At 47.8% G+C, this 10,000-nt stretch overlaps 2 non-coding genes and 1 pseudogene across 2 annotated transcripts; all 3 read right to left on the bottom strand.

Moving 5' to 3' along the window:
• LOC148273636 (large subunit ribosomal RNA) lies at window positions 1–1,841 on the bottom strand (annotated as a pseudogene; the record flags this gene model as incomplete).
• A 324-nt stretch (window positions 1,842–2,165) lies between these two features.
• LOC148273637 (5.8S ribosomal RNA) lies at window positions 2,166–2,327 on the bottom strand. Its single transcript, XR_015824518.1, has one exon. It is a non-coding gene; the product is annotated as a 5.8S ribosomal RNA (ribosomal RNA).
• Window positions 2,328–2,614: 287 nt separating this feature from the next.
• On the bottom strand, window positions 2,615–4,554 carry LOC148273638 (small subunit ribosomal RNA). The gene has a single exon (XR_015824520.1). It is a non-coding gene; the product is annotated as a small subunit ribosomal RNA (ribosomal RNA).
• Between the last annotated feature and the right edge of the window lie 5,446 nt (window positions 4,555–10,000).

Consider the following 10,000-nt stretch of genomic DNA (forward strand, 5'->3'; position numbering starts at 1 on the left):
TGTATTTGCTACTACCACCAAGATCTGCGCCGACGGAGGCTCCAGGCGGGCTCACGCCCAGACCCTTCTGCGCACACCGCCGCGGCCATCCTACTCGTCGCGGCTTCAAAACGATCGCACGGCACGAGACCGCACGAACGTCCCGCTTGCCTGCGACGGTCGATATAGGCTGAACGCTACAGCGCCATCCATTTTCAGGGCTGGTTGCTTCGGCAGGTGAGTTGTTACACACTCCTTAGCGGATTCCGACTTCCATGGCCACCGTCCTGCTGTCATGAGCGACCAACGCCTTTTATGGTCTCCGATGAGCGTTCATTGGGCGCCTTAACTCGACGTTTGGTTCATCCCACAGCGCCAGTTCTGCTTACCAAAATTGGCCCACTTGGCACTCCCATCCGAGCTCCTACTTCATCTTCGAGCAAGAAGGAGATCTCACCCATTTAAAGTTTGAGAATAGGTTGAGGCCATTTCGGCCCCAATGCCTCTAATCATTCGCTTTACCGGATGAGACTGTCAGAATGGCGGAATAAATTCCGTCATGTTTCTCGAGCGCCAGCTATCCTGAGGGAAACTTCGGATGGAACCAGCTATTAGATAGTTCGATTAGTCTTTCGCCCCTATACCCAGTTCGGACGATCGATTTGCACGTCAGAATCGCTTCGGTCCTCCATCAGGGTTTCCCCTGACTTCGACCTGACCAGGCATAGTTCACCATCTTTCGGGTCCCAGCGTGTACGCTCTCAGTGCGTCTCGATAATCGCACGGGGGCTTTCTCGAAACGCCTCGGGAATGCGGCGGGGCGTCTGACGACGCCCGCGCATCTTCCCTGCGGCCGGCTCGAGGCCGACCTTTCACTTTCATTTCGCCTCTGGGTTTATCAGTGTTCCCAATGACTCGCGCACATGCTAGACTCCTTGGTCCGTGTTTCAAGACGGGTCCTGTGAGTGCCCAAAACAAAACCACCGCCGACCGGGACGCGTCCCGTCCGAGAGCGCGCCACTAGCCACGGACATCCGAAACGCGACACCCGCGACGCACTGGGCGCCGGGGGCCACGAGAAGGAAGCCGCTGTGACGCGACGGACGCCCTCCGAAGGGGCGGACGCGATCCTCGTTCTCTACCGTCGCTTTAAAACTCGCCCCGGCCGTGGACGCCGCGGCTCCGCCCCGCGGAGCGAGGCGGGACAGCCGCACGGCGCATTCGACCGAGGCGCAACGGGTCGCGGTGTTATACTGAGAGAGAAGTGCACGCGCTCCGGGAGCCCGGCTGCGCACCCGGACACCCCCCGCCCCGACAACGAGTGCCGAAGGGCGGAGGTGTGCGCCGGACGCGGGCTCCGACGGAAGACACGATGAATCTCTCCGTTCGCTCGTTTGAGTTCCACAGGTTTACCCCTGAACGGTTTCACGTACTCTTTAACTCTCTCTTCAAAGTTCTTTTCAACTTTCCCTCACGGTACTTGTTCGCTATCGGTCTCGTGGTAGTATTTAGCCTTAGATGGAGTTTACCACCCACTTAGGGCTGCACTCTCAAGCAACCCGACTCTGGGGAGAGAGGACCGTCGCGGCCGGCTACCGTCACCACGGGCCTGGCACCCTCTGCGGGTAAGCGGGCCCCGTTCAAGATGAACTTGGACAGGCAGCCGTGACTAATGACCGCGCGTGTATATATTACTCTCCTCCCTAACGCTACATTTCCCGGCGGCCCGCCTGGGCCGCAGGATTCAGCGCTGGGCTCTTCCCGTTTCGCTCGCCGCTACTCGGGGAATCCTCGTTAGTTTCTTTTCCTCCGCTTACTGATATGCTTAAGTTCGGCGGGTGATCTCTCCTGATTTGAGGTCGACAACAAAAAAAAATTCATATATATATATAAATATACATATATATGAATAATGTAAACGCTCTCCGGTTTCGCACGGTACCCGCGCGCGACGCAGAGCGCGAAGAAACGCCCCCGCGCGCCGGCCCGTGAGGACCGGCGGCGGGTTTCACAGCGTCGTCGCTAGCTCGAAAAGCGTCTCGGGGGGACCGAGAGAGCGCGCCAAGTCAAATTTGACCGGACGTCCGTCCGGCGCTCGCGCGCCGGCGGACGACAGACCGGCAACACTCTCGCCGAATCTTCTCTCCGAAGAGAGAAGACGGCGAAGTCTGGTCGCATTGTGTGCGCGACCCTCAAACAGGAGTGGTCCGTCGACAAACTAAGTCTTGCTCGGACCGCAATGTGCGTTCGAAATGTCGATGCTCATGTGTCCTGCAGTTCACACTCTGACGCGCATTTAGCTGCGTTCTTCATCGACCCACGAGCCGAGTGATCCGCCGTTCAGGGTAATAGTGTTTTATGATATATATATATATATATATATATTGTTTATCGGTTGCGTTTTTTTTCTTTTTTCTCTATCGGAAAAAAATTACATTTTTCACAGAATATAGCCGGACGCGGGAATCGGGCCGACAGACCCGCCTCCCGCGACACCGGCAGTCCGCGGTTCGCGGCGGCGCCCTAGGGCGAAATTCCGCCGCAGTGTTTGCTTATTTTGCGCTCTGCGCGTGTGTATAAATATATTTATACTATATAAAAGAATGAAAATTCATTTTATATTATATTTCACAGGAAATGATCCTTCCGCAGGTTCACCTACGGAAACCTTGTTACGACTTTTACTTCCTCTAAATGATCAAATTCGGTCAAACTTTCCGACGCGTCGGATGCCCGAGACGAGCTTCCGCGCACCAGTCCGAAGACCTCACCAAATCATCCATCGGTAGTAGCGACGGGCGGTGTGTACAAAGGGCAGGGACGCAATCAACGCGAGCTGGTGACTCGCTTTTACTAGGAATTCCTCGTTCATGGGGGAGAATTGCAAACCCCAATCCCTATCACGAAGGGGTTTCATCGGGTTACCCGGGCCGTTAGGCCAAGGAGGACACGCTGATCCCTTCAGTGTAGCGCGCGTGCGGCCCAGGACATCTAAGGGCATCACAGACCTGCTATTGCTCAATCTCGTGCGGCTATATATACCGCCGGTCCCTCTAAGAAGATTTTCATTGTACGCCGGTAGTGAAGACCGCGAAACACACTTCCGCGACGCGAACGCCGCAAGATGCGCGCCCGCGGACTCCTGTGATACCGGTTGCACGTCTATTTAATAGGCTAGAGTTACGTTCGTTACCGGAATTAACCTGACAAATCGCTCCACCAACTAAGAGCGGCCATGCACCACCACCCACCGAATCGAGAAAGAGCTGTTAATCCGTCAATCCTTCCAGTGTCCGGGCCTGGTGAGTTTTCCCGTGTTGAGTCGAATTAAGCCGCAGGCTCCACTCCTGGTGGTGCCCTTCCGTCAATTCCTTTAAGTTTCAGCTTTGCAACCATACTCCCCCCGGAGCCCGAAAGCTTTGGTTTCCCGGGAGCTGCCCACCGGGTTAAAATTATGAAACTTCGGCGGATCGCTGGCTGGCATCATTTATGGTTAGAACTACAGCGGTATCTAATCGCCTTCGAACCTCTAACTTTCGTTCTTGATTAATGAAAACACCTTTGGCAAATGCTTTCGCTTTAGTCCGTCTTGCGACGATCCAAGAATTTCACCTCTAACGTCGCAATACGAATGCCCCCAGTTGTCCCTATTAATCATTACCTCTGGTATCAGAAAGCCAACAAAACAGAACCGAGGTCCTATTCTATTATTCCATGCGTACAATATTCAGGCAAGTGTTAGCCCGCTTTGAGCACTCTAATTTGTTCAAAGTAAACAGCCGCGACGGCCCGCCTCGGCGCGCGGCCGCCCGCGAGGACGACCGCAACACACTGGCGGTGGACGCACCGGCGAGAAGCCCCGCAGACGTGCCTGTCGTACCGCATTCGGTAGACCGACACCGCAGGACACAATTTCAACTACGAGCTTTTTAACCGCAACAACTTTAGTATATGCTATTGGAGCTGGAATTACCGCGGCTGCTGGCACCAGACTTGCCCTCCAATGGATCCTCGTTAAAGGATTTAAAGTGTAATCATTCCGATCACGAGGCCTCGGACGAGTCCCGTATCGTTATTTTTCGTCACTACCTCCCCGTGCCGGGAGTGGGTAATTTGCGCGCCTGCTGCCTTCCGTGGATGTGGTAGCCGTTTCTCAGGCTCCCTCTCCGGAATCGAACCCTGATTCCCCGTTACCCGTGACAACCATGGTAGTCGCATAAACTACCATCGACAGTTGATAAGGCAGACATTTGAAAGATGCGTCGCCGGTGCTAGACCGTGCGATCAGCACAAAGTTATCTAGAATCATCTCGAATGGCGACGGACGGGGCGCGAACCCCGCCGCCGATTGGTTTTTGATCTAATAAAAGCATCCCTCCCGTTGCCGGTCAGGACCTCGTTTGCATGTATTAGCTCTAGAATTGCCACAGTTATCCAAGTAACTATGTACGATCTAAGGAACCAAAACTGATATATTGAGCCATTCGCGGTTTCACCTTAATTCGGCTTTTACTGAGACTTGCATGGCTTAGTCTTTGAGACAAGCATATGATTACTGGCAGGATCAACCAGGGAGCTGTTCATTTCTATATCGCTCCAGGATACGAAGGGCGTCTGAGGCGCGACGGAGTCACCCGCCGCGACACGCTCTTTATGTTCGCACTATATAACTCACATTCTCGCTCGCTCGAGTTTGCACTCTCGCGATTCACGAGTCTGTTCGTTTTACTTTTAAATTCACTTTTTAACAAGTGAACGCTGGACCTGACGAGACGGACCACATGGATCTTCTCTTTGGCCAAAAATTTAATTCCCTTTCGTCAAATATTAACGTACGAGAGCGCACGCCTTCGGCGCGGCAATAGTGGGGACGTGGATTAGAATCCTACGACCGTTCTCGTTTTTGTTCACGGTGTTCTCTGCTTGCGCGGAACTCCAGAGTTTGTAACACGGGCGAAGTGCAATGCTCGCTCAGCCGCACAAAGGAGCTGAACGGCCACACGACGTTGATTTTCGCAAATGTAAAGCCGGCGCGGCATATCGGCCGCCGCAATGTGCGAACGCGGTGAAAAATGTATTTTAGCTAACGCCATGAGAGACGCGCATAATATACGTACGGCGACGGGTGTCGGCGTCTCGCACGCCGGGCCGCCAGCCATGCGGGGAGCCTACGCGCGTTTCAGGCGAAACGTAAATGAGCCGATGGGTAAAACGCGCGGTACGGTCGGGACTTGGCAAATTCTGCGAGATGATTTTATTTTTTCTTTTCTTTTTTCGTTTGAGAAGACGAATATGGAAAGAGATTATGATTGAAAAATTAGACTTATAATTTGGGTAGGAAATATTTTTGTTTTTTTTTTTTTTATTTTCTTTTTTTTATTTTTTTTTTTATTTCACATTCACATTTGGATCGGAAGGAGGGACGAAATAAAAATCGGCGGGGGTGCATTTCGGATCGTCGCTCAGTGAAGTAAACGAAAAATTTAAGTTTCACGCGGAGCGCGCTCGCGGCCGCCGCGAGACGTCTCGCCGGGAGGGGGCCTCGTTCTCGCATTAAAACTCGGCGAGAGGGTATAAAATATTTCTAAGTTTTTTTGTTTTTTTTTTTTTTTTTTAATTTCACATTCACTTTCGAATCGGAAGGAGGAACGAAATAAAAATCGGCGGGGGTGCATTTCGGATCGTCGCTCGGTGGAAATATTCGATAAACGAAAAATTTAAGTTTCACGCGGAGCGCGCTCGCGACCGCCGCGAGACGTCTCGCCGGGAGGGGGCCTCGTTCTCGCATTAAAACTCGGCGAGAGGGTATAAAATATTTCTAAGTTTTTTTGTTTTTTTTTTTTTTTTTAATTTCACATTCACTTTTGAATCGGAAGGAGGAACGAAATAAAAATCGGCGGGGGTGCATTTCGGATCGTCGCTCAGTGAAGTAAACGAAAAATTTAAGTTTCACGCGGAGCGCGCTCGCGACCGCCGCGAGACGTCTCGCCGGGAGGGGGCCTCGTTCTCGCATTAAAACTCGGCGAGAGGGTATAAAATATTTCTAAGTTTTTTTGTTTTTTTTTTTTTTTTTAATTTCACATTCACTTTTGAATCGGAAGGAGGAACGAAATAAAAATCGGCGGGGGTGCATTTCGGATCGTCGCTCGGTGGAAATATTCGATAAACGAAAAATTTAAGTTTCACGCGGAGCGCGCTCGCGACCGCCGCGAGACGTCTCGCCGGGAGGGGGCCTCGTTCTCGCATTAAAACTCGGCGAGAGGGTATAAATTATTTCTAAGTTTTAATTTTTTTTTTTTTTTTTTAATTTCACATTCACTTTCGAATCGGAAGGAGGAACGAAATAAAAATCGGCGGGGGTGCATTTCGGATCGTCGCTCGGTGGAAATATTCGATAAACGAAAAATTTAAGTTTCACGCGGAGCGCGCTCGCGACCGCCGCGAGACGTCTCGCCGGGAGGGGGCCTCGTTCTCGCATTAAAACTCGGCGAGAGGGTATAAATTATTTCTAAGTTTTAATTTTTTTTTTTTTTTTTTAATTTCACATTCACTCTTGAATCGGAAGGAGGAACGAAATAAAAATCGGCGGGGGTGCATTTCGGATCGTCGCTCGGTGGAAATATTCGATAAACGAAAAATTTAAGTTGCACGCGGAGCGCGCTCGCGACCGCCGCGAGACGTCTCGCCGGGAGGGGGCCTCGTTCTCGCATTAAAACTCGGCGAGAGGGTATAAATTATTTCTAAGTTTTTTTTTTTTTTTTTAATTTCACATTCACTTTCGAATCGGAAGGAGGAACGAAATAAAAATCGGCGGGGGTGCATTTCGGATCGTCGCTCGGTGGAAATATTCGATAAACGAAAAATTTAAGTTTCACGCGGAGCGCGCTCGCGACCGCCGCGAGACGTCTCGCCGGGAGGGGGCCTCGTTCTCGCATTAAAACTCGGCGAGAGGGTATAAAATATTTCTAAGTTTTTTTGTTTTTTTTTTTTTTTTTTAATTTCACATTCACTTTCGAATCGGAAGGAGGAACGAAATAAAAATCGGCGGGGGTGCATTTCGGATCGTCGCTCGGTGGAAATATTCGATAAACGAAAAATTTAAGTTTCACGCGGAGCGCGCTCGCGACCGCCGCGAGACGTCTCGCCGGGAGGGGGCCTCGTTCTCGCATTAAAACTCGGCGAGAGGGTATAAATTATTTCTAAGTTTTAATTTTTTTTTTTTTTTTTTAATTTCACATTCACTTTCGAATCGGAAGGAGGAACGAAATAAAAATCGGCGGGGGTGCATTTCGGATCGTCGCTCAGTGAAGTAAACGAAAAATTTAAGTTTCACGCGGAGCGCGCTCGCGACCGCCGCGAGACGTCTCGCCGGGAGGGGGCCTCGTTCTCGCATTAAAACTCGGCGAGAGGGTATAAAATATTTCTAAGTTTTTTTGTTTTTTTTTTTTTTTTTAATTTCACATTCACTTTTGAATCGGAAGGAGGAACGAAATAAAAATCGACGGGGGTGCATTTCGGATCGTCGCTCAGTGAAGTAAACGAAAAATTTAAGTTTCACGCGGAGCGCGCTCGCGACCGCCGCGAGACGTCTCGCCGGGAGGGGGCCTCGTTCTCGCATTAAAACTCGGCGAGAGGGTATAAATTATTTCTAAGTTTTTTTTTTTTTTTTTTTTTTTAATTTCACATTCACTTTCGAATCGGAAGGAGGAACGAAATAAAAATCGGCGGGGGTGCATTTCGGATCGTCGCTCGGTGGAAATATTCGATAAACGAAAAATTTAAGTTTCACGCGGAGCGCGCTCGCGACCGCCGCGAGACGTCTCGCCGGGAGGGGGCCTCGTTCTCGCATTAAAACTCGGCGAGAGGGTATAAATTATTTCTAAGTTTTAATTTTTTTTTTTTTTTTTTAATTTCACATTCACTCTTGAATCGGAAGGAGGAACGAAATAAAAATCGGCGGGGGTGCATTTCGGATCATCGCTCAGTGAAGTAAGCGAAAAATTTAAGTTTCACGCGGAGCGCGCTCGCGACCGCCGCGAGACGTCTCGCCGGGAGGGGGCCTCGTTCTCGCATTAAAACTCGGCGAGAGGGTATAAATTATTTCTAAGTTTTAATTTTTTTTTTTTTTTTTTAATTTCACATTCACTTTCGAATCGGAAGGAGGAACGAAATAAAAATCGGCGGGGGTGCATTTCGGATCGTCGCTCAGTGAAGTAAACGAAAAATTTAAGTTTCACGCGGAGCGCGCTCGCGACCGCCGCGAGACGTCTCGCCGGGAGGGGGCCTCGTTCTCGCATTAAAACTCGGCGAGAGGGTATAAAATATTTCTAAGTTTTTTTGTTTTTTTTTTTTTTTTTAATTTCACATTCACTTTCGAATCGGAAGGAGGAACGAAATAAAAATCGGCGGGGGTGCATTTCGGATCGTCGCTCAGTGAAGTAAACGAAAAATTTAAGTTTCACGCGGAGCGCGCTCGCGACCGCCGCGAGACGTCTCGCCGGGAGGGGGCCTCGTTCTCGCATTAAAACTCGGCGAGAGGGTATAAAATATTTCTAAGTTTTTTTGTTTTTTTTTTTTTTTTTAATTTCACATTCACTTTCGAATCGGAAGGAGGAACGAAATAAAAATCGGCGGGGGTGCATTTCGGATCGTCGCTCGGTGAAGTAAACGAAAAATTTAAGTTTCACGCGGAGCGCGCTCGCGACCGCCGCGAGACGTCTCGCCGGGAGGGGGCCTCGTTCTCGCATTAAAACTCGGCGAGAGGGTATAAATTATTTCCATGTTTATTATTATTTAGTTTATGAATTATTCATTTATTTATTAGGGCTATGTATAGCGTGTGAGCTCGCCAATATATGGCAGTAAAATTTTTATTGTCTTTGAATTTCCTAGAGTTTTAACCATCGAAAAAAAAGAAGATTGCAAATAAAATCAACAGACAATGGAAATTTGATGTGTATTATTTTAATAGATTGTTTATAACAGAAAAATACATAGAGAAATATGCATTTTTATTTTTTGTAATAAAAACATAAAATTTCCATTGTCTGTTGATTTTATTTGCAATCTTCTTTTTTTTCGATGGTTAAAACTCTAGGAAATTCAAAGACAATAAAAATTTTACTGTCATATATTGGCGAGCTCACGGGCTATACTTACGCCATTTATTATTATTAGTTATTATTTATATCAGCTGGTCTCCAGCTGGTCCGACGGTGCGAGCGTCCACCTTCGCTTATGTTCAATGCAATTCGGACACTTGGCAAATTTACCACGTGTTTTACTTACTAACGGATATTGAAATACATTTTATTTATTTATTTATTTTATTTTGTTTATTAAGAAAAACAACAGCAATACAAAGAAATATACACAACATAATAAAAAAAACATAAAATAAAGCCAAATCAGTTTTTCACATAAATACAATTATAAAAATCCAGTTCAGTTAAATATCAATTATAGAAGTGCATGTGTGCGAGTTTTTTTTTGTGTGTGAGGATGCGTGTGTAAAAAAGTGGAGTGTGGTTTTGGTAGGTATGTGAATATGTGTGTGATTGTATATGGGTGTGAGGGTAGGTTTAAGGACAGGGTAAGTGTGTATTCGATATGAGTGAATAGAAACAATTAAAAATTATAATGTAAAAATATAAATATATTTTTTTTTATAACGAAACATAATTTTTTTCAAATAATAGTTTTTTAATTTGTAAATTATTTATGTAAATAATTAGAGTCCAGACCGTAAAAAATTTTACTGTCATATATTGGCGAGCTCACGGGCTATACTTACGCCATTTATTATTATTAGTTATTATTTATATCAGCTGGTCTCCAGCTGGTCCGACGGTGCGAGCGTCCGCCTTCGTTTATGTTCAATGCAATTCGGACACTTGGCAAATTTACCACGTGTTTTACTTACTAACGGATATTGAAATACATCATTTGAAAATAATTAGAGTCCAGACCGTACCGTCATGAGCGTTTTGGTTTTTCGACTTTTCACGATGAAAACAAAAAC

This window comes from Micrasema longulum, unplaced genomic scaffold (assembly GCF_059751315.1).
Source record: "Micrasema longulum isolate JH-2025_06_02 unplaced genomic scaffold, ASM5975131v1 h1tg001890l, whole genome shotgun sequence".
In the NCBI taxonomy this organism is placed as follows: Eukaryota; Metazoa; Arthropoda; class Insecta; order Trichoptera; family Brachycentridae; genus Micrasema; species Micrasema longulum.